Source organism: Lissotriton vulgaris, chromosome 1_1 (genome assembly GCF_964263255.1).
Source record: "Lissotriton vulgaris chromosome 1_1, aLisVul1.2, whole genome shotgun sequence".
Classification (NCBI taxonomy): domain Eukaryota; kingdom Metazoa; phylum Chordata; class Amphibia; order Caudata; family Salamandridae; genus Lissotriton; species Lissotriton vulgaris.
This window is the reverse complement of record NC_141685.1, coordinates 103,113,676-103,136,838: the sequence shown is the minus strand read 5'-3', so window position 1 is coordinate 103,136,838 and position 23,163 is coordinate 103,113,676. Positions and strand designations below refer to the sequence as shown.

The 23,163-nt window shown below is 46.1% G+C and overlaps 1 long non-coding RNA gene across 2 annotated transcripts in view; it reads left to right on the top strand.

Annotated features, from left to right (window-relative positions):
- LOC147737603 (uncharacterized) overlaps positions 1-23,163 on the top strand; it is a 146,754-nt gene that overhangs the window by 8,160 nt on the left and 115,431 nt on the right. For both annotated transcript variants that reach the window (XR_015299887.1, XR_015299883.1), the window contains exon 3: positions 13,512-13,581. This is a non-coding gene — a long non-coding RNA (uncharacterized LOC147737603). The remainder of the gene's footprint in view (positions 1-13,511; positions 13,582-23,163) is intronic.

The following is a 23,163-nucleotide window of genomic DNA, read 5'->3' as shown; positions in this document are numbered from 1 at the left end:
GATCGCTTATGTTCGAGCAGTGTATCTAGCGACAATCTTTTTTCTGTAAGCTGAATTTCGTGGACTAATAGTGATTCTGCCCTTTGAAGAAATGCATCAAGGGTCCCCTTAACCCCGCCCCTACCCCAGGAATCACCTTCCGCTTACTGAGTGGTGTTCGATACTCCCACCGGTTACAGCGCAGATGTGCTATAGAACTATGGTCATGTCCTACGTTACATACAGTACGAAAGGCACTAAAAATTAAATGGAGTCCACAAAGCACAAGGCGCTGCCTCCCTAACTGCTAAAACTGATGTAATCAGCTATTACTTCCACTCATTCACTGGAGGACGTGTCCACAATGTGTATCCGGCCGTTTACTTACTGCCACTCTGGGTCTAGCGTCCGTCCCTATGGGAGGTGTCCTGTTTCAGACTCAAGGGGGGTGGCGCTACCCGGCCTCCTCCGGCCTTTGACGGGCCCGCCCTTGTCCTGCGCCGCAGGAGCCCCGACGCTAATTTATCCTCGTTGGCCCGATGGAAATGTCGTGAGAGCGCGCTGCCTCCTGGGAACTGGAGTCCCGACAGTCCAGCGCTCCGCAATGTGGATGGGGCGAAGTCCGTCAAAGAAGGCAGCAACAAGCAGGTCACTGGGCAGGCGGAAATGACCGGTAGGTCAGAGGGGCAATCAAATCACAGTATACTGTTCCAGAGGTTCAGTCCCAGAGACATTATCTGTAACTGAACGCAGACACCCTAGGAAGCATGTGTTTTTAAGACAATTGCGTTCACTCACCTGAAGGTGACATGCTTCATCAATGGGCTATACTCCTCACCAGGCCGGCGCTACAATGCCTGGCGGGCACCACAAGAGGACACTTTGTCGGAGATCTTTTATTAAGTACTCGGGATGAGCATAGTAGGACAGAGGATGTTGTGTCATAAGATGTGAGATTGGTGAAAGTATGAATATAAGATCAACTATCGGCCAGTTGCTGCAATATAGTTCATGTGATCTTCCTGGTCCATGTTGAGATTAAAAACAGTGGCAGAGAAAATGAGGAACTAATGGCCCCTATCACTGTGTGAAAGTGTCAATAACCTATGGACCTGCTGGTAAGCTGGGGTATATACTTCAGGTCAACTTTGTTCATGCCCTGTGTAGTCATGTAGCAATCTGTTGGCATTTCATCATGACCAAATATGGGAAAATGGGTAAATAGGACCTAATCTTCTCCACAGCGTGAGGAGCTCTGTAACTCAAAGCCCTGCACCGTGCATAGGTGATAAGGTGCCTATTACCATCTTACTACCACAGGTGAGCACTGTCTAACAGAGTGCACTAGATAAGGTAACCCTCCTAAAATTCAGGGCATTTTGACTTATCCAATAGTGCCGCATCAGAGGGCAACTGGTTTGAAAAGCACATGCTTCCTAGAGTGCCTGCGTTCAGTTAGAGATAATGTCTGTGGGACTGAACCTCCAGAACAGTATACTGTGAGTTGATTTATATGAAGAATGTGTATACTGGACTGTCATTTTCCTCGTCATCTCTTGTGATATGTAAAATAAAACACAGCACACCGGGAGGCCAACAAATCTATCATACATTTAATGGAAAAAAATATTTTTTTCTTTTTTTTTAAAGTTTTCAAAAACCTTTATTGAGGAACAAAATCATGGCAGACACAATACACCGAGCAATTCCGCAGCTCACATCAGCAAGATGCAATTCAAGTCAGTCATTTAGTAACAGGCAGATTACATTGAATACATTTAATGCAAAAATAGAAAAAGGCCCAGCAAACTAACAAGTGACAATTATCTTTGCAATGGACGAGAGCATCCACCCTAAAGCAATTTGAGTATATAATGCTAATGCTACACAATGTATTTTTACACACTTTTCTCTTAATACAAGTCAATGAAACATGAACACATGATAGAAACAGTTACTGAAACCTCACTAATGAGTAAGAGGCAGGATCTTCTCTCGAGAGGAATGTGAGGAGTCAGTGAGGTGCAGATCAAAGATACACAGACAAGCTGCAGAACTCACTGTTTCTGGAAATAACACTTCTGTTTGTCAATATTCAATTTACTACAAGATGCAGGAAAGTGTGCAGATGGACATCACTAAATAAAATGGTTCTGGGCCCTAATAGAATCAGGTAGAAGAGGAGTTGAAGGGTAGTAGAGAGGTAGAGGGGTAGTAGAGGGGTAATAGAAGGGTAGAAGAAAGGTAAGAGGTGTAGAGGGTTAGAAGAGGGGTAGTAGAGGGATAGTAGAGGGATAGAGCGGTTGTAGAGGGGTAGAGGGGTAGAAGAGGTGTAGAGGTGTAGAAGAGGGGTAGAGGTATAGAAGAGGGGTAGAAGAGAGGTAGAGGGGCAGAAGAGAGGTAGAAGGGTAGAAGAGAGGTAGAGGCGTAGAAAAGAGGTAGAGGGGTAGAAGAGAGGTAGAGTAGACGTAGAGGGGTAGAAGAGAGGTAGTGTGGTAGAAGAGAGGTAGTGGGGTAGAAGAGGGGTAGGAGAGAAGTAGAGGGGTACAAGAGAAGTAGAGGGGTAAAAGAAGGGTAGGTGTAGAGGAGGGGTAGAGGGGTAGAAGAGGGATGGTAGAGAGGTAGAAGGGTAGTAGAGGGGTAGTAGAGGGGTAGAAGGTTAGAAGAGGGGTAGTAGATGGGAAGAGGGGTGGTAGAGGGGTAGAAAAAAGGTAGAGTGGTAGAAGAGTAGAAGAGATGTTGAGGGATAGAAGACAGGTAGAGGGATAGAAGAGAGGTAGAGGGGTAGAAGATAGGTAGAGTGGTAGAAGAGAGGTAGAATAGAGGTAGAGGGGTAAAAGAGATAAGAGGGGTAGAAGAGAGGTAGAGGGGTAGTAGGTTACAGGGGTAGTAGGTTTGAGCGGTGGTAGAAGGGTAGAGGTGTAGCGGTGTAGGGGGTAGAAGAGGGGTAGAGAGGTAGAAGAGAGGTAGAGGGGTAGAAGAGAGGTAGAGGTGTAGAAGAGAGGTAGAGGGGTAGAATAGAGGTAGAGGGGTAGAAGAGAGGTAGTGTGGTAGAAGAGAGGTAGTGGGGTAGAAGAGGGGTAAAAGAGGGGTAGTAGAGGGGTAGAAGAGGGGTACAGGGGTAGAAGAGGGGTGCAAGGGTAGAAAAGGGGTAGAGCGGTAGAAGAGAGGTAGTAGAGGGGTAGGCGAGCAGTGGTAGATGGGTGGTAAGGGGTTGAGGTGTAGTAGAGGGGTATAAGAGGAGTAGAGGGATAGAAGAGGGGTAGTAGAGGGTAGAGGGGTAGAAGAGAGGTAGAGGGGTAGTAGAGCTTTGTAGAGCAGTAGTAGAGGGGTTGCGGGATAGTAGAGGGGTAGTGGGGGGTACTAGAGGGGTAGATGAGGGGTAGTAGTGGGGTAGAGGGCTAGTAGAGTGGTAGAGGAGGGGTAGAGGGGTAGAAAAGGGGTAGAGTGGTAGAAGAGGGGTAGTGGAGCGGTAGAGTGGTAGGAGAGCGGTAGTAAAGGGGTAGTTAAGGGGTTGAGGTATAGTAGAGGGGTAGGAGAAGGGTAGAGGGGTAGAAGAGAGGTAGAGGGGTAGAAGAGGGGTAGAGGGGTAGAAGAGGGGTAGAGGGTTAGAAGAGGGGTAGAGGGTTAGAAGAGAGATAGAGTAGAGGTAGAGGGATAGAAGAGAGGTAGAGGGGTAGAAGAGAGGTAGAATGGTACAAGAGAGGTAGAGTAGAGGTTGAGGGGTAGAAGAGAGGTAGTGTAGAGGTAGAAGAGGGGTAGTAGAGGGGTATAGGAGAGGTAGAAGAGTAGAAAAGGGGTGGAGGGTTATTAGAGGGTTAGCGGGGTAGAAGAGGGGTAGAGCTGTAGAAGGGGGGTAGAGGAGTAGAAGGGGGTAGAAGAAGGGTATTAGAGGGGTAGAAAAGGGTAGCGGTGTAGAGGGGTATAAGAGGGGTAGAGGGGTAGAAGGGTAGAAGAGAGGTCGAGGGATAGAGAGGTAGAGTAGAGGTAGAGGGGTAGAAGAGAGGTAGAGGGGTAGATGGGTAGAAGGATAGAAGAGGGGTAGAGGGGTAGAAGAGGGGTAGAAGAGAGGTAGAGTAGGAGTAGAGGGGTAGAAGAGAGGTAGAGAGGTAGAAGAGAGGTAGAGTACATGTAGAGGGGTAGAAGAGAGGTAGAAGGGTAGAAAAGAGGTAGAGGGGTAGAATATAGGTAGAGTACATGTAGAGGGTTGGGGCTGGCTCCTCCCCCACCTCAGCGCAGCTATAATCCAGCTTGTCAGTTTCTCTGGCTGTTTCCTCACCTGTTCTTCGTTTGGTCTGCAGTAGGAGCTTCGGACTGTGAGCACGCAGGAGCTGCTCTTCACATAATCTCCTTTGCTAACTGCTCGCGGTACCCGCTCCGCGGGTCCCGCTTCGCCTTGGGTGTTTCCAGCGCTGCTAAAAGGGCGCTGTGACTTTGAAGACCGCCTACAACTGAGCCTCTGTGGTGTGGTGTGTGCAGGGCTGCGAGCGTGGTCAGGCGTGGACTTCAAGTCCCAGGAGCGCCTGACACTCGGCATCACCAGCAGCTGACCCGCTCTCCCTGCTGGCTCCTCCCCCACCTCAGCGCGGCTATAATCCAGCTTGTCAGTTTCTCTGGCTGTTTCCTCACCTGTTCTTCGTTTGGTCTGCAGTAGGAGCTTCGGACTGTGAGCACGCAGGAGCTGCTCTTCACATAATCTCCTTTGCTAACTGCTCGCGGTACCCGCTCCGCGGGTCCCGCTTCGCCTTGGGTGTTTCCAGCGCTGCTGAAAGGGCGCTGTGACTTTGAAGACCGCCTACAACTGAGCCTCTGTGGTGTGGTGTGTGCAGGGCTGCGAGCGTGGTCAGGCGTGGACTTCAAGTCCCAGGAGCGCCTGACACTCGGCATCACCAGCAGCTGACCCGCTCTCCCTGCTGGCTCCTCCCCCACCTCAGCGCGGCTATAATCCAGCTTGTCAGTTTCTCTGGCTGTTTCCTCACCTGTTCTTCGTTTGGTCTGCAGTAGGAGCTTCGGACTGTGAGCACGCAGGAGCTGCTCTTCACATAATCTCCTTTGCTAACTGCTCGCGGTACCCGCTCCGCGGGTCCCGCTTCGCCTTGGGTGTTTCCAGCGCTGCTGAAAGGGCGCTGTGACTTTGAAGACCGCCTACAACTGAGCCTCTGTGGTGTGGTGTGTGCAGGGCTGCGAGCGTGGACTTCAAGTCCCAGGAGCGCCTGACACTCGGCATCACCAGCAGCTGACCCGCTCTCCCTGCTGGCTCCTACCCCACCTCAGCGCGGCTATAATCCTCCTCAATTACACCGCAACGCGGGAGCGCGCGGGAGTGCGCCGGGAGAAGCCCGGGACAAGGGCGGGACCGTCTGTGGCCGTCAGAGGCCGAAGGAGGCTGGGCTGGGCCCTCTCCCTTGGTTCTCCAGTTTTAATTTAAGCTGTTTGTTGCATCCACAGGCTGATTTTGTATTTTAACGCTCTGTCAATTTGGTATTATACTTTACAATCGCTATTCTCTTAACTTTCCTCCCTTTTTTAATATAGTCTCATGACGGCTAAAAAATTACGCTCTGGACGAGTGATTGTGGGGAGATCTGGGTCTAAAACTAAATCAAATCCCCTACGAAACAAAATAGCGTCTACTATGCAATTGAAGGGTCAATGCCAGCTTTTTAATCTTTGGGATAAAGGGAAAGACAAACCCACTGTTTCACAGTCCACGACCGAAACTCCAGGTTTTAATGTCGCGGTGCCTGTTAATGGGGTCATTGATGTTTCCTCTAGTTTAAGCTTGGTGGCCAGTCAATCTCTGCCAATTTCAGTCAGTTCGGAAGAACTAAGGGGTTCACCTTCGACACTAAATAATGTACATCTGAATCAGAATAGTCACCTTAATTCTTCGGGCAATATGCCCGCAAAATCTGAAGATAATGCTCCTTCCACAGCTACATTAAGGGATGCACCTAAAGTTTCAATGAATACTGATTTTCTACCAGCTTCGTCAGTTACATCCCCTGTAGTAGGGAATGAATTCACTCTGCCTGATATTGATTTAACAGCTCATAGGGCGCGGGTGGAATTGGTTCAGGGGAACTCTAAAGGTGTGCCTTTGGAGGAAGTTATAACGATTTCAAGTACTGGTCCCCTAAGTAGCACTCCTTCTAATAAATTAGATTTCTCCCTCCCACAATTAAATCTTACAACCTGCTCAGGTCCAGTGTTGAACAATTTAGCTGAGGGTTCCCCAAATATTAACGGGAGGCTAATTTCTAACTCCTTGTCCTCTTTGGAATCTATCCTGTCTTCGATCTTAAGATTGCTGGAAAAGTTTGTGGGAGGTTCGGAATGTATTTTTGATACCGTAACACAGATTTTGCAAGTTCTCCTGTTAAACAAAAACGAGTTAGTATCAGATCCTCCTATTCCAGTGGCTTCTCTGTTGATGCCTCAGAAAATAAGCGCTCCTTCCTCTTCAGCAGATTTGGATTTAGCGCCTTCTTCTCCCTTGATAGAAAGTCAAAAGGAAAGGCAGTCCATAGTACTTACAGCTATCTCTAAACCCCCCAAAGTGGTTTCGGCTGGCGCTAATTGTATAGCCCCACTTAGTGATAAGATAGAGGTAATAGCAACTCCCCCTCTTAATTCTAAATCCGATTTGCCTTCCCTCTTTCCGATATTTTCCTTGCCATTAAATAAGGAAGAGGAAATTTCTAAAGGAAAAACGGGATTGATGGGAAATACGAGTCCCCAGAAACATAAAAAGATTAGAATGAAGAAGAGGAAACCTATCCGTAGGTTTGCCAAAAAAAGACAGAGGAAACTTCTTTTTGATAAAAATGTGGAAGTAAATATAGATGATTCTCCGCAGGTGGAGCAGTCTCTCACCCCCAAGGTTGAATTTAGGGTGGTATCGCCCAAGGATGACGCCCCCTCCTCTGATCTAGGTCCAGTAAATTTAACTAATCCTTTTCTTCCTAAGGTTTTTCTCCCATCCACTAATCCCTTTTCCTATTGTAAGGTTAATCCAGGTTCTTGCCAAGTTTTATCTAAGGTTACTTCTCCATTTGCTATTCCGCCTCTGTCTAATTTAAATCCTACAGCAATACCCTTTCAGGCTCCATCTTTAACGACAGTTGTCCTCCCAAAAGAAAAAACAATTGTGGATACGTTATATCTTGATTTTTCTCCCCTTTTTGAACCAGATTTAATTTTGAATAGATCTGCCCTATTGATCTGTTTTAAAGAGATCGAAAGCTTGAAATTAGTTCAAACCTCCGATTTAGATCTTGTACTTCTCCTTAATTCTTATGCGGGGAAACCTTTAAGATCAACAAGGGTGAAATTTTATTCAAAAGTTGTGTTAAACCTGGTTTTACAATGGGCTGAGGAATTACAAATTAGAGGGATAGATGTGATGCCCCACTTTGGGGAAAAACGTATTTTAAATAATGCTGCTAATCCCTCATTATCATTTTCCTCCAATTCAGATGTGCGATTGTCAGATTGGTCTAATCTTGGTTCTGAGAACCTAAAAGTTTGTGTGGCTAGAAATGAAAGGCTGGTTTCTTACAAAAACCCTCCCCTTAAGCAAACGGTGAAGGATGACCAATCCAAATGGAGTTGGCTTCCTGGAGTCCTTGCGAGTAAATCTGCTCCCCGTTCCATTCAGGATTCCAATTTTTAACAGGGAGCTGAAATTTATCTCATGGAACACTGCCGGATTCAAAGATTATAAGGAGAAATTGGGTTTCCTTCATGCTCAAAAGGCAGATATAATCTGCTTGCAAGAAACCTGGGTCGATGGAAGTTTCGTTTTGGATAAAGATTATTTTGTTTTGGATTTTAACGCAACCAGCACTAGAAGAGGTCATGCTAAGGGAGGATTAGCATGCTTATTATCTAATAGATTGCAATGGAACTATTCACACTATTTGGATCCAGGAAAACTGTTTCAAGCAATAACTCTGAAAGATGTATTTGAAGATTGCCCGAATAGATTGCTGATTGTGGTAAACATTTATATTCCCCCCAACTGTTGTTTCAATAATGGTTTAAAAACTTTATTCACTTTTTTAACTAAAGTCTTGGAGATCTCACCAACTCCGCATGTGTTAATGTTTGGGGACTTAAATTGTAATGTATCTAACTGCGGGTTGGAGTTGTTTAGAAATATCCCATTGGAAGAGTCTCTGAATATACCTTCAGCCCAGTTTCCCCCCAACATAAAAACTAACAAAAGAGGTAAACTTATTTTAGATGGTTTACTTAAAGCGGATTGCTTAATTGTAAATGGGAGGCTTCCGTCTGATATCCCGGCAGCTTTTACTCGTAAATCTAATAAGGGAAAATCTATTATTGATTTTATCATGATAGATTATGCCGGTTTTCACCTACTAAAGGATATGAAGGTCATTGAATCGAATCTTAGTGACCATAATGTATTGACGCTTTCTGTTTCCATTAGTCTTCAGAAAGTGGTTCCATGGAGGCTGGATATAGATTCTGTGAATTTTGATTCCAGCTCAGGGAAATGTTTTTGGAACCTCAGTACTGTGGAAAACCTAGCGCCTCTTTTGTGTGTTACTGTCGAGAATCTTCCTCTCTGGGAGGGGAGAGAGCTGTCTTGTTTTGTTAATTTTTTAGATTCTGTAACCGCTTGTGCAAAGGAGAAATCAGGTGTGAAACAGTCCTTTGTTGCCCCTTACCCTTTGCGGGCTATAAATAGAGAAATAAATAAAGTTGTAAGGGGGCAATTTTTATGTTTTACCCAAGAAGCTAAATCTAAGTTGTCCATCCTGAAAAGAAGGAGAGTTAGGCTTAAGGCTCGTTTAAAACGCTCTAAGGAAGACGCCCTCTGGATTCAATTGAGGGAAGCTTCTTTTAACCACCAAACTAAGACCTTTTGGTCCTTAATTGGCAAAGGCTGCGGTACTAGAGCCAGTCCTACGCCCATTGCCATTGAGGAACAGGTGTGGGTTCACTATATTGAGAAGTTGTACAGTAATAATAATTCTCATGGTATTAATGTTGAATTCGATAATGCTGCTGTTACACTTGACTGTCCAACAGAAAAGGAAATTGAATGTGCCATTAAGAATATGCGTTCCTCTGGTGCGATGGGTCCTGATAAAATCCCAATTTTAGTATTAAAAAACCAGAGTGAACTTTGGAGTAAAATACTCTTTCCAGTGTTTAAATTCTGTTTTTTAAGTGGAACAGTCCCCCCCTCCTGGAAAGGAAGCATCATTGTCCCTTTGTATAAAAAAGGGGCAAGAGATCTACCACAAAATTATCGCCAAATTGCCTTGCTTGACGCCATTGGTAAGGTGTTTGCAAAATGTGTGCTTTCTTTAATTAACGATTGGGTATCTGAACATAATATCCTTCCCCTGGAGCAAACAGGTTTCAGACAAAATCATGGAACCTTAGATAACCTGACCGCATTGCAAGTCATCAATGAAAAATATGTGAAAGTTCGGGGTGGTCAGGTATACGGCGCCTTTATTGACTTCTCCACCGCTTTTGACAAAGTAGATAGAAATTTGCTGTGGAGAAAGTTAGTTAACCTTGGTATGCCTGCTTCCCTTATTAAGTTAATTCGTGCCCTATATTCTGACACTTGGTGCAGAGTTTTACTTGGAGGTGATCGCGGCGTATCCAAATTAATCCCAACATCTAATGGGTTGAAGCAAGGTTGCCTTTTGGCTCCGTTGCTATTTTCATTATATACTGTTGATTTACCCATCACTCTTTCTGCCTGCGCCGGTATTGCCCCATCCTTGGGGGGTGTTCCAATTGCATGCCTTATGTATGCAGACGACATCCTAATTTTGGATCTCACCCCAAAGGGCCTAAATAATCGGTTGCATGCACTTTTTGAATATGCTGAAAGTCATTTTTTATCAATAAATACGGCAAAAAGCAAGGTGATTTGTTTTTCTGGTAGAAAGAAGCCTAAATGTTCTAACTTTCCATGGGTTGTGGGGGGGGAAAAACTAGAATGTGTGAAATCTTATACCTTTTTAGGTAAAATTGTCACTCACAATCTAAGTGACAAATCACACATAGACAATAATTCCCGGAAGGCTATTTCTCAGGGAAAGAGCTTAGTTTCCCTATATAAAGCCACAGGTAGAAGGCATTTTTCTATTCTCTTAGATGTTTTTAGAGCGAAAGTTCCAGCCTCCCTGTTATATGGAATTGAATTAGTTGATCTAAAAAAATGGAGTTTTCTAAACTCTGCGGAAGGAAAAATTCTTCGGAGTTTAATGTCTGTAGGCACCGCAAACTCGACTGCTTCCTTGCGACAGGAATTGGGTTTACGTAGCAGCAGGGTTCAAGGTCTTGCTAGTATCATACGCTGGGTAGTAGCTTTATCTAAAGGGGAACCCAATACCTTAAGAGACCTTATAAAAAATGAATTACTAGGATCTTTTAATGACTTCTCATCAATTGTAAAAAACTTTAGACTTGCTGTGTTACAATTGAAATTGGACGAGGAGACTTTATTTTTACTGTCCTCTCATCAATTAAAAACAGTTTTGAAGTCAGCCTCTTGGGAATTGGGGTTTTGCCTTGATAGAGACTTCTGTCTAGCGAAAAAAGGTTGTACGCCTGTTATTGAATCTTATACCCTGCGGAAAGCACAACCATATATGTACTGGAACATCTCCCATGGCGTGAGACGCCTGGTGTACTTATTAAGACATAATTTGCTTCCGCTAAAAGTTTTACAAGCCAGCTGGTTTGGTTGTTCGGCACGCTGTGATCTTTGCCAATTACATGATCAGGATCTAGATCACGTGATGTTCGTTTGCCCTACACTGATGCCTTGCAGGCGTAGATGGTTAAGATCAATCTGCCTACAACTTAACATATTATCAGCGTCTTCGTTTAAGGCAGCCTTGATTAACCCTCCTAATGAAATGTTTGTTTTTAAACTGTACAACTTTTTTAAATGTTTTTTGGACCTGTATTAAGATATCTCATGTGATTGTGATGAAAATATCTTCTTTTCTTTTTTTAAGTATTTGTGCTTTGTATGTATATGCTGTTTTATGTGGACCTCATAAAGAGTTCCTTATCATAATAAATAAACTTTGAAACTACATGTAGAGGGTAGAAGAGAGGTAGAGGGGTAGAAAAGAGGTAGAGTAGAGGAAGAGGGGTAGAAGAGAGGTAGAGGGGTAATAGAGGGATAGCATGTTAGAGGGATAGTAGGGTAGAGGGGTAGTACAGGGGTACAAGAGGTGTAGAGGGGAAGAAGAGGGGTATTAGATGGGTAGAGGGGTAGTAGAGGTGTAGAGGGGTAGAAGAGTGTTAGAGAGGTAGAAGTGGGTTAGAGGGGTAGAAGAGAGGTAGAGGGGTAGAAGAGAGGTAGAGTAGAGGTAGAAGTGTAGAGGAGAGATAGAGGAGTAGAGGAAAGGTAGAGGGCTAGAAGAGAGGTAGAGGGATAGAAGAGTAGAAGAGAGGTAGAGGGGTAGAGGGATAGAAGAGAGATAGAGGGATAGAAGAGAGGTAGAGGGGTAGAAGAGAGGTAGAGTAGAGGTAGAGGGGTAGAAGAGAGGTAGAGGGATAGAGGAGAGGTAGCGGGATCGAAGAGAGGTAGAGGGATGAAGAGAGGTGGAGAGGTAGTGTAGAAGTAGACAGATAGAAGAGAGGTAGAGGGGTAGAAGAGAGGTAGAGTAGAAGTAGAGGTAGATGGGTAGAAGAGAGGTAGGGATATATAGGCAAATGAAAAGGAAGCTATCATCTTCAGGAATGGGAAAGAATGCTCTCGTAGCTGATGACCCATGAGGAGAGAGAAAAGCCAGGTCGCTCCTCTGCTCGTGAGCGCGCGCCCGAGCGCTTAACCGCAAGCTCTAGGCAACAGTGGTAGAATTTTCTGAAGCCCACTTACTAAAAGTTTCACCAGTGCAGGGCATGCGCTGGCTCAGGTGAGACCTAAAAAGGTTGCTTTCTGACCTAAGCACTACCTTTTTGCCAAATTTGGGGTAATTCCATTCAGTAGTTTCGGCTGTAGCCTTGCACAAATTTTCCTATGGGAAATTGATTTTTTTACTCTTATTTTTTGATTTTCTCAAAAACTACTGAACGGATTTACACCATTTTAAAAAAGGTTGCGTTCTGAACCAAGCTCTACATTTTTGCCAAATTTCGGGTAATTCCGTTCAGCAGTTCGGTCTGTAGCTTGTCGTAAAATTTCCTATGGAAATTAACATGGAGAAAACGCGTTTTGGGACCCCCCCTTTTTTCTCAGCCCCCGCTTGACGATTTGGTCAGGGACATTTGCTTACGCTTTTCCGCCTCCCCTGCTAATTCCATTTTTAGTTCGGAAGCTCAGACAAATGTCCCTCACTGATCTTGATAGCCCCCACATGTTCTCGTCAACGTTGGTACTCTCAACCTTAGAACTCTCAGTGGTTCCACATCAAAAGCTACATCTCACATCTAGTCTCCTTACTCAGAGCCATGGAGAAAGCAGACATCCAATTCCCAGAGAACTCAACCTGGCGATTTGGCTCCTGAAGTCATAGAGTTTGGTTATTTACAACTACAACCAGACTGTATGAATATTCTCAAGGAAGCTAGAAAGCCTACTACTAGAGCATGTTATGCAGCAAATGGAAACGTTTTGTTTCCTATTGTAACAACAACAATATCAATTATCTTGATGCGTTTGTGCAGAACATCATTTGTTATCTGTTGCATTTACAGCAATGTAGATTAACTTACACATCCATTTGTTTACACCTGGGAGTCGTAGCTGCATACTTGCAAAATAGACAACACCTATCTCTCTTCAGAGTACCAGTGATTAAAGCCTTCATGGAAGGATTAAAAAGGGCTATACCGCCAAGTGTTCCCCCTGCTCCAGAGTGGAACTTAAACATAGTTCTTCCAAGGCTAATGGGCCCGCCTTTTGAACCAATGCACAAATGTCAGTTACAATTCCTATCATGGAAAGTTGCTTTCCCCATAATGATAACCTCACTAAGGAGAGTTGATGAACTTCAGGTATTAACTATACAAGAGCCTTTCTTTCAACTTCACAAAGATAGAGTGGTTCTACATACTAATCCTAAATTTCTCCTTAAAGTAGTTTCTGCTTAGGGGTAATTCTTGGGCGATATCAAATTAAAATAATATAATATTAGCATTTTTATTATTTATTGAACCATTGTAATTCTTGTATAGAATGTATGTGCTGCAATGATAATAGAAGCAGATAAAACTAATTAGCAAAATAAGCACATTGAACAAAATCAATAGTTCCACCATCTTTCTAAAACAATGTACATATGCAAGCATATAAAAACTGTATATAGCATTTTCCTACTATGCTTTCCCGTGTGTGTGTCCGTTGGTCTCTGTGTGTCTGTCTCCCATTCCCTGTAGGGAAAGTATGTAGCTCCCCGTTGTAGAAGAGTCGGTCAAGAAGGAGCTCACTGCATTAAATAATTTCTTGGTATGCACTTTGTATTAGTATTACAGGAAATCACAATGATTGATTGTCTCGGTTATATTCTTCTTTCCCACAGGGTCTTCCTCTTCAGTCCCTTAGGTGAGCCTCGGCCGCTGTAGTCTCTCGGACAGAAGGAAAACACTCAGGTAAGTGTTTTTGCTGTATGGTTTAATCAAGGGAGGATGTGAGGGATAAATAATAGCTATGCATAAATGTGAAGGGAAGGGGTAGAGGTTGGAGCAACCAAAAGAAAAAGAGTAGCCGATGATTACTGCTCTTGTCTTTCTTTTACATCTCACCTATTTCCTTTTCCCTGGGTCCCTTTCACCCCTCAGCCTCCCCTCTCGTCCCTCTTTGACTCAGCCCCTTTCCAAAAGCCCCATAGACGCCCATGCACTTGGAAGAGCCACGTCCCTCCGGGGCGGTGGTGTGGTGACTCCGCGTCCTTCACTGAAGTCTGGTCTCCTTCCGTTTCAACTTTCCCTCCTCTGCCAGGTTCGGGTGTTCCGCTCGCTGACAAGCTGTGACCTCCCCTGGGCTCAGGTTTTCTCTCTCGGAAGAAGGCTGTTAGATAATCTCCGTCTTTCTGGTCTTCCCCCGCTAGTTTCTCCGCCTTGCATTCCCGTGCTGTGTGTAGCTGGACCAACTACTGACCAACCTGACGCGCTCCCCCCCACCTTCTTGAAGCGTGTATCCTCTGATGTCCGTCCTCAGCTCCGGCTTAAAGGGGCCGCCTGCCGGTTCAACTCTCTCCACTTCTTGATGACAGCAAGGCGGTCAACTGGTAAAAGGGGACTGTGAATATAGGAGGGGAGAAATATATGAAGGGATGGCATGGAACTCCTTATCCTCTATCCCATCGTCTACCACAGGGGCTACCTGACACACCCCACCCCCAGGCGTTTCCCGTTCGTGGAAATGAGGGATGTGTGAAAGAAAGCCAGCATTGCCGTTATCAGACCATTTTCTATGACGAACCTCAAATGAGTAGTCAATGCCATCTCATGGTAAAGAGATGTGGTGCAGCGGCCAGGGCAGCTGACTTCGGAGCACAGGGTTCACAGATCCATCCCGGGCTCCGGTGGCAGCTCAGCTATGTTATGTTATGTTATGTTATGTGGCAGCTCAGCACCATGTGACTCTGGGCAATAGCTCACTTAATTTCCACGACGGCCCCCATCGCCTCGAGACCCGTAAGGGTGAGTAGTTTGTGCTTTACAAATACAGATTTTTTTATTTTTATTTTTAACCACCTGAGGACACTGGGATTATTCCCTTTGTTAAGAGGGGGGCGTGATCAGTATACAGGACAAGAGGAGATCCCTCCAGATAATAGTGTAACTTCTCCATTTTATAGCTAAGCACTCTTTCTCAACCGTAGAATATTTCTTCTCCCTTGGAAATAATTTATGGCTGATAAAGAGGACCGGACGCTCAAGGCCTCCTTTTGTGTGTTGGGAAAGAACGGCCCCCAGACCTACTTCCGAGGCATCTGTTTGTAGGATAAAGGGTTCCCTCAAATTGTGTAAAATAAGGATAGGACTGGACGTTAAGGCTCGCTTGAGCTCGTGGAATGCCTTTCTGGCGGCTTGTGGGGGATTTACCAGGTCTTTGTTCCTTTTCTCTTTCTTCAGTAGGTCGGTTAGTGGTGCTGCTATTTCAGAATAATTGGATATAATCCGGCGGTGGTAGCCTAGTAAGCCCAAAAGGGATCTAATGCCTTTTTTGGTGGTAGGGAAGGGGGTGTCTAAGACTGCTCTAACTTTCTCTTGTTGGGGAGCGATAGCCACATCCCCCAATAGATAGCTCAAATATTTGACTTTGGTGAATCCTATCCTGGACTTTTTGAAGTTCATGTGGGGCCCTGCAGTCCTAAGTGCTTGGAATACCTTCCCACAATGGACGAGATGTTGTTCCCAGTTAGGGCTAAATATTATGATATCGTCTATGTAGGTTAAGGAGTACTCTTGCTGTTGGGAAAGAACTTTGTTCATAAGTCTTTAGAACATTGCCGGTGCTCCATGTAACTGAATAGGCAGTACAGTAAACTCGTATAACCCATTAGGGGTGCGAAAGGCGTTTTTTTCTTGCTCTTCCTGTTTAAGTGGTACCTGCCAATAGCCTTTTGTAAGATCGAGTGTGGTTATATATCGGGCTACGCCTAATTTCACGATTAGCTCATAGACTCTTGGTAATGGGTATGAGTCAAATTCTGAGATGGCATTGACTGCTCGGAAGTCTATACAAAAACGGATGGAACCATCCAGTTTCTGAACTATGACAAGGGGGGGCGACCAGTTACTGCTGGAAGGTTTTATGACTCCTAGCTGTAACATGCTCTCTATTTCGGCAGCAACTAAGTCCCTCCTAGCGGCTGGTATTCTGTATGGGCGTTGTTTTATTGCTTTGTTTGGTGGGGTAACAATTGCATGCTCGACTATTGTTGTTTTTCCCGGGAGGTCGGAAAAAATGGAGGAGAAGGACTCTAAGAGGGCCTGAAGAGACACTCTTTGTTCCTCTGTTAGATGTTTGTTTATGGGCAATTGAGTCACTGTTGAATGAATGGGTTTTGAGTCAGACAACACGTAATGGGTGTCTTTGGGGAGGGGTCCCAACCATTTCCTTAGCAGATTTATGTAGTATACCTGGGTTTTAGTTGAGGAAAGGCATAAAGGGGAAGTAGTAAGGCCTATCCTTTAAACAACTTCAAATGGTCCCTTCCATTCTGCCCGTTTATGGGGTATAGAGGAAGGTAGGAGTAGGAGCACTCAGTCATGGACCTGTAACTGTTGCCACCACTTTCCTTTATTCTAAGACATCTGCTGACTTCTTTGAGTTTTTTCTAGGTTGTCGTGAGCAAAATCTCACGGTTTCTGTATGCTGTTTCTTAGGCTTTGGGTGTATTCTAGAAGGTTTTGCGTGTCTTCTTGTTTCTCTTGTTCCCACGCTTCTCTTGTCATTTCTAGCAAGGTTTGTGGCTGTCTCCCGTAAAGATGTTCAAAGGGAGAACAACCCAAGCTTCTCTAAACCTGGCTTCTAAAAACAAAGAGGGCGAGGGGCAACAACATGTCCCATTCTTTCCCTTCGGTGTTAGCATTTTCTTCATGGTTTGCTTTAAGGTGGCATTATATCGCTCGCACAGACCATCTGTCTGAGGGTAATAGGCCGATGTTCTTATTTGGGTAATATTCAAGGTTTTACAGACTTGTTTCATTAAACGAGAAACAAAGGGGGTTCCCTGGTCTGTCAAAATCTCTCAGGTAATCCTACCCTCGAAAACCTTTCTAGTAACTTTTCACTGATAATTTTCGTGCTTGGTGTTCATAGGGGAAATACTTCTGGGTATCGAGTTGCGTAATCAACAATAACCAGTATATAGATATATCCTTTTTTTGATTTTGGAAGAGGACCCACTAAATCCATACTTATCCTCTCAAAAGGGTTATTGACGATTGGTAGAGGTTGTAAGGGATTCTTGGTAGAGGGAGTTTATAGGGGTTCTTCTTCTGACATATTTCACACTCCCTGCAGTATTTATCTACATTGGCAAATATCCCTGGCCAATAAAAATATCTCAACACAGTCTGGTTTGTTTTTGCAGGCCCACTGTGACCTACTAGCAGGTATGAATGGGCAAAAAATTATATTTGATCGGGAAATCTCTGGGGAACCACTAACTGTGGGGGAACGTCTTGTTTTCCTATCCGGTAGTAAATTGTTTTTGATGATGAATAAGGGAAATGAGGACGGTATCACTGGGTTATTCTCTTGTTGTCAGGCATTCTGGAGGGTGGGGTCTTGGAATTGAGCATACTGAAATGACCGGTCCGAAAGCCAGGGGGCTTGTGTGAGCAGCATACAAGGGGGTGTAGAAGTCTCCCTCGGTGTGCTTTTGAGCAACAAGATGTATTCTGGATTGTCTGTGCCCAAAATGAGTTGTTTGTGTAGGTTGTCCAATAATCCCACTCTAACCAGTAGAGTACTGACATTGGGTAACTTGATGGGGATTTTGGCTATTGGATATGTTCTGATGTCTCCATGAACGCAGCAGATGGGTGTCTTTTTCTCCGGGTAGATCTGAAAGTCTTTCACCAGTGTGCTCTGTACGACGGCCTGCCTACAACCCGAATCCAATAAGGCTTCACGTTTTTTCCATTGAGTGTGAGACTTGCGTAGAAGCCAGAACCCATTTCTTCTGTATATAGGATGGTTTTGGGTATACAACCGACATCCATTGGTTCTTCCGTCGACTTCTTTTGGGGACAGGTCCTGGCTATATGGCCTCACTCCCCACACTCGTGGTTTCTCCGCCTCGCGTTCCCGTGCTGCGTGTAGCTGGACCAACTACTGACTAACCCGACGCGCTTCCAACCTTCTTGAAGCATATATCCTCTGACATCCGTCCTCAGCTCTGGCTTAAAGTGGCCGCCATCCGATTCCCCTCTCCCCTCTCTCCACTTCTTGCTGACAGCAAAGCGGCCAACTGGTAAAAGGGGACTGTGAATACAGGAGGGGAGAAATATATGAAGGGATGGCATGGTACTCCTTATCCTCTATCCCATTGTTTGCTACAGGGGTTAGCTGACACCCGTCTTGCTCACAGGTGGGACATCCCTCCTCGCAGAGTGATTGGCAAGCAGCTGGGTTAAGGTTTTGGTATGGAGTGACCTTGCAATGACACAAGTGCTCCTCTGCCCCAAACCAGAAATGCTTGTTTATTTATAGCAAAAAGCATTCTTGTTCCCAAGCCGAGACCTTAGTCAGGCCGCCCTTGTTCATGATCTATTGATAGCTGCTTCGCCTCAGGGACGAATAACAAACCGTCACATCTGCACAATGTATGTTCAGATCTTATGAGTTGGTCAAGGTGTAGCGATATCCCGTTTGGCTACTATGATGGCAGTACCCAGGAGGAGCATGTCTGCCCTTGATCCGTCTAGGCCGTCCATAACCCCCAGGAGTAGATTTAGGGGCTTGTGTGGCACCTCCCAACCCAGGATGCCCGTAAGCTCAGATTCCAATGCTTCCCAGTGTGGGGTACGATGCGGACACGTCCCAACCCACAACGTGTACATGCTGGGGTGGCTGTTAGGCCTGCCTTACCGGACATATCTTCAAGGACAAATTTGGGTCCTGGCCCATGTGGTAATCATTCAATCCAACGGTCCCAACAGTCACAACATAGCCTTTATATCCCTTCGAATCCATCAGAAATGGAGTTTCCTGCTGTTAGTATACTTGTTGCATTGGACGTTGCTTTGCTCGTAGTCATGAGCTCGGATCATCCTCTTAACCAGCAGAATCAGCAATCCACTTCATTGAGCAGGAAAAAATCGTCCAGTAAGAACGCGGGTGCATATGTTGCCCCTATGGAGGGTAACATCGGCAAGGTGCTCAGTGAAGAGGGTGCACATGGGTGTGTTGGAGGAATTCGGGAGGATGCCGGGAAGGCTATTGTTGTAATGGTGGAAAAGGCTTCATTTTGTGAAAAACCCAATTTAAGGGAAGACTTTACACTCCCAGACATTGACATTGAAGCTCAAACAAGGGGGTGGGGAGCCATCAACGTACACCCTGTGGAGAGCCCTGTGAAGAACGGGTATTCAATGAGCAGTCCAAAGGAGAAGAACACTTGCATTGTAAACTCCCCCCTCCCCCCTATTTTTGCCCCTATTATATTGTAGTACAAGTCCCCTGAATGGTAATTCTGTGGAGCCCGTCAATGATGCTCATGATGTTCATGATGTATTTTTGCCTTGCTCACAACCAAAGCTGGGTAATGAGAGGGATGGTATGTTTTCGGAATACTTTGTCTGCATTGAAAGACTTTTAAGTTCTATTTTGTCTTTATTGGAGAAATCTGTTTTTAGTTCAGATCATATGCTTGAAATGATTTCCGTAATGTTGTTTGAAGTACAAAAAGTAAATAAATTGGGCACCATTATTCCCCCCTCTATTATACCCGTGCGATTGGACGAACGAACGGATGTTAGTCCCCTTTTACTTGTTCCCCGTGTAGAGCAGAGAGATGTGTCTGTTCAAGCAGGTACACCTCTCTTCTCAATGTCCCAAATTGAATCTTCCTGTAATCTTGAGAATGAAGAGCTTTGTTTAAGCCCACTCTTTGAGGAAGCTGCAGTGGGCCTTCCTTTGGGACATGTCCCACTAAAACTTTATCCTTTGTTCATGAAGGGGAAAAGGGGGGCCAGTGGAGCCACTGAGAAAGGAGAGAAAATCGAGGGTTACGTTGGGCAAAAAGGTGGGGGAGGGACAAAGGGGGAGGCCCCAACTCCACCTGCCCCACAGGCCCAACCTTCAAACTCTTTGGCGAACTTGGGAACGAAAGCAGGGAAGAGGGGAGGGCTTGCAACAAACTGCAAAGTGGAAAATAGGAAGAAGAAACAAAAAAGGATAAGACGATTTGCTAAACGAAAAATGTCAAAGTTACATTTTCCACAGATCCCAGATAGCCAGAGGGTTGCTCAGACTGATACGGAGGACGGTGGTTCTAAACTGCTAATTGGGGAAGGTGCACCCAGGAACCCCGTTACAGTACTTCTGTCTCAAAAGGACTGAACCCTAGAGATTTCTGTGGCACCTCCCGGTACGCAAACAACAGGCATGGTACGAGGACATCCCACTTACGCCTCATGGGTTCCTCAAGACCCATTATCATGCCCTTCAGGGTTCGGTTGAACCTTTCAACCAACCCGTTTCCTTGGGGGTGGTAAGGAGTGGTGAACTTGTAGGTTACCCCACATTCCTGCCACAGGGACTTCATGTACTTAGAAATGAAGTTGGGTCCCCGGTCAGACACAACCTCTTGAGGGAATCCTACTCATGAGAAAATTCCCATCAGTGCTTGTCTCACCACGGGGGCCGTCACTGTCCTCAGAGGTATGGCTTCCAGGTACCGGGTGGCATGGTCCACCAAGACCAGGATGTACATGTTGCCTATGGCTGTCTTGGGGTCCAGTGGCCCCACAATGTCAATCCCCACCCGCTCAAAGGGGGTACTGACCCCAGGGAATGGCTGGAGAGGAGCCTTCTGCTTCCTTCCACTCTTTCCACTTGCCTGGCAAGTCTGACAGGTCCCTGCAATGAGTGTCTGAACTCTTGCACATTTGGTGCCAATGAAAGTGGGTGACAAGCCTCTCAAAGGTCTTGTCCTGCCCCAAATGGCACATCATGAGCCAGCCCCAGTAGGAAGGCTCTGAAGCGCTGGGGTACCACCAGCACACGGGCTGACCCAGGTTTAGCAACCTTAGGCTCGCTATACAGGCGACCATTCTCCCAAAATATCCAATGTGATCCGGACTGCTTACCTGCTGCCTGGCTTGCAGCCTGCTACCGCAAGCCCTCAAGAGAAGGGCATTCTCTCTTCTCCTTGCAGAATTCCTCCCTGGAGGGGCCTCCTTCTTGCTGCCAATGGGTCAGCTCAGGCAGGTCCCCCAGTTCAGGTACCTGTTCCCCGGTAGGCTCATGGGGATCCCCCTCAGGGTCTACCTCCTCCCTTGCCGTGGGAACTTCAGGGGCCTGTTTCCTGCGCCCCCTGCCATTTCTTTCCAAGGCAGGTTGCTGGGCCTCCCTCTCAGGCTCCAGGTCCTCTTGAGCACTCCTACTGGCTGCCATTGACCGGGTGGTCACGCATGCCCAGTCAGGCAGACCCACCATCCTCAGGTAAGTACTCTTCTCCACCTTCTCCCAAGGTGAGTTCCCCAAAAAACAGTCAACAGGCATGGCGGGCCTCACAGCTACCTGAAGAGTAACAGAGACCCCCTCCCACTCAAAGGGAACCTGAGCCATTGGACAATGACTCTCTGTGTTGTCGGCTTTAACAACTCAGCAGAATGCATGTGGGATAACCTGCTCTTAAGACACCAGGTGACACCTGACAGCTGTCACACTGACTCATGTGTCTCTAAGAGCCTCCACCTTTTGGCTATTGACGCTCACCCACTGCCCATATTTCTTAATGTTGTTGGGCAGTTGGTTCTCTGGGACATCTCTGCGGGCCCTCACCCACCTTGGACTTCTACCTCCTCCCCAAAGGCTACACTAGCCACCTGCCGGGGCGGAGCACCAGTGGGTGCTGGTTTACCAAACAGGCGGCACCTGGTATCATTCGCCTTATGACCCAGGTCCCCACATCGGTAACATTTCAGGGGTCCCTGTGGAACAGGATTACCTGTCGGGACCACTGGCTTTCTCTCAGGGGGAGGCTGGGAACCTTTCCCTGGGTTCCTTTGGAATTACTTTGGGGCCCTCTGTGGAACTCCCTCTGTTTACCCTTGTCCCCCCCCACTCTTCTGCTGGGGACCCTGCCCACCTTTGGCTGAGTCTCCCATATGACTCTTGTGGACCCTGGTACTGACCCAGCGGTCCGCCTCCTCAGCAAGCTTCCTAGGGTTAGTCAGCTTGCTATCAATCAGGTGCTGGTGCAGCTCTCGAAAACAATTATCAGACAAGTGCTCCCATGCAATTAAATCCAAGAGACCTTGAAAATCATTAACTTTGCTGCCCTTTACCCAACCATCAAATGCTCTGCAAAAAAAAGTGACATACTCTACCCAAGTACTACCTTCTATTTTCTTGCACTTCCTGAACCTCTGCCTATAGAGCTCAGAAGTCAAAGCATACCTAGTAATTAGTGCCTCTTTCATGTGGCTGGGAAACAACCTTTACTACGCGGTCAAAACACTGCAATACCCTCACAACGCAGATTTTACAACGCAAGTCGTTACCACGACTTGCACTGGAGGGCGCTCTAGACTAAGGAATAGTGTGATTTACTTTTCCAACACCTTCCCTACTGTACGTAGGCTGGAGTTGGAATAATAAATCATACTATTCCTAAGTCCAGCACCCTACAGCGCAAGTCGTGGTAACGACTTGCGTTGTAAAAGCTGCGTTGTGATGTACCGCGATCATTTTGATCGCGTAGTAACATCATACATCCCATGTGGCTATAGGAATTATGGACTTCAGAAGGCAAGTCCAACAGTGTATTCCGCCCCTCACTAAGGAACCTCCCCCACAACCCCGCTCCCCATTCTCTCTCAGGGACCCGGTGGGAAGACATGGCTACCTCATAGGCTCTGAACCACTGTCCAATATCATCATTCTTAAAAAACTCCTTCACCACATCTTTGGGGATGTACACTCTACCTTCCACAGGCACTGATGGCGTGCTGCCCCCAGAGGGAGTAATCTCTAGGCTCCTGGCTTTCAGATCCAACTCCCTCAAAACTTTGTCGTGCTCCATCTGTAATCTCTTTTCCTCTAGAGCCATTGTCTTGCTTTCTAGCTCCAGTTGCCCATTCAATTTGAGCTTGGCCATCTTCATTTCATGCATCCTGTTTTCTTTCCTGTCTGCCAACTCTTCTGGGGACAGGTCTCGGGCAGAAACACTGCTACCCACTGGGGAGGGCGCGCCCCTCCTCTCAAGAACCAGTGGCCCATCAAGCCGCTGCTCTGCCTCCTCAAACTCCCCTAAATCACCAGTGGCATTTCTTGCCTCAATCCAGGCCCTCAGCGCCTTGTGGTATTGCTCCTTTTTGGTGATTCCTGATGTCGAAATTTTAGACTTTTTTCAAAAGCTCTTGAGCTGCTTGTTGGTGTAGCTTTCTAATTTCTCTTCCTCCCAATCACAGTCATCAGATGCAACGGAGGCTGTCTCCTCCACTCTGACTGAACCACCCATGATTAAAAAATGGCAAAAGCAAGTA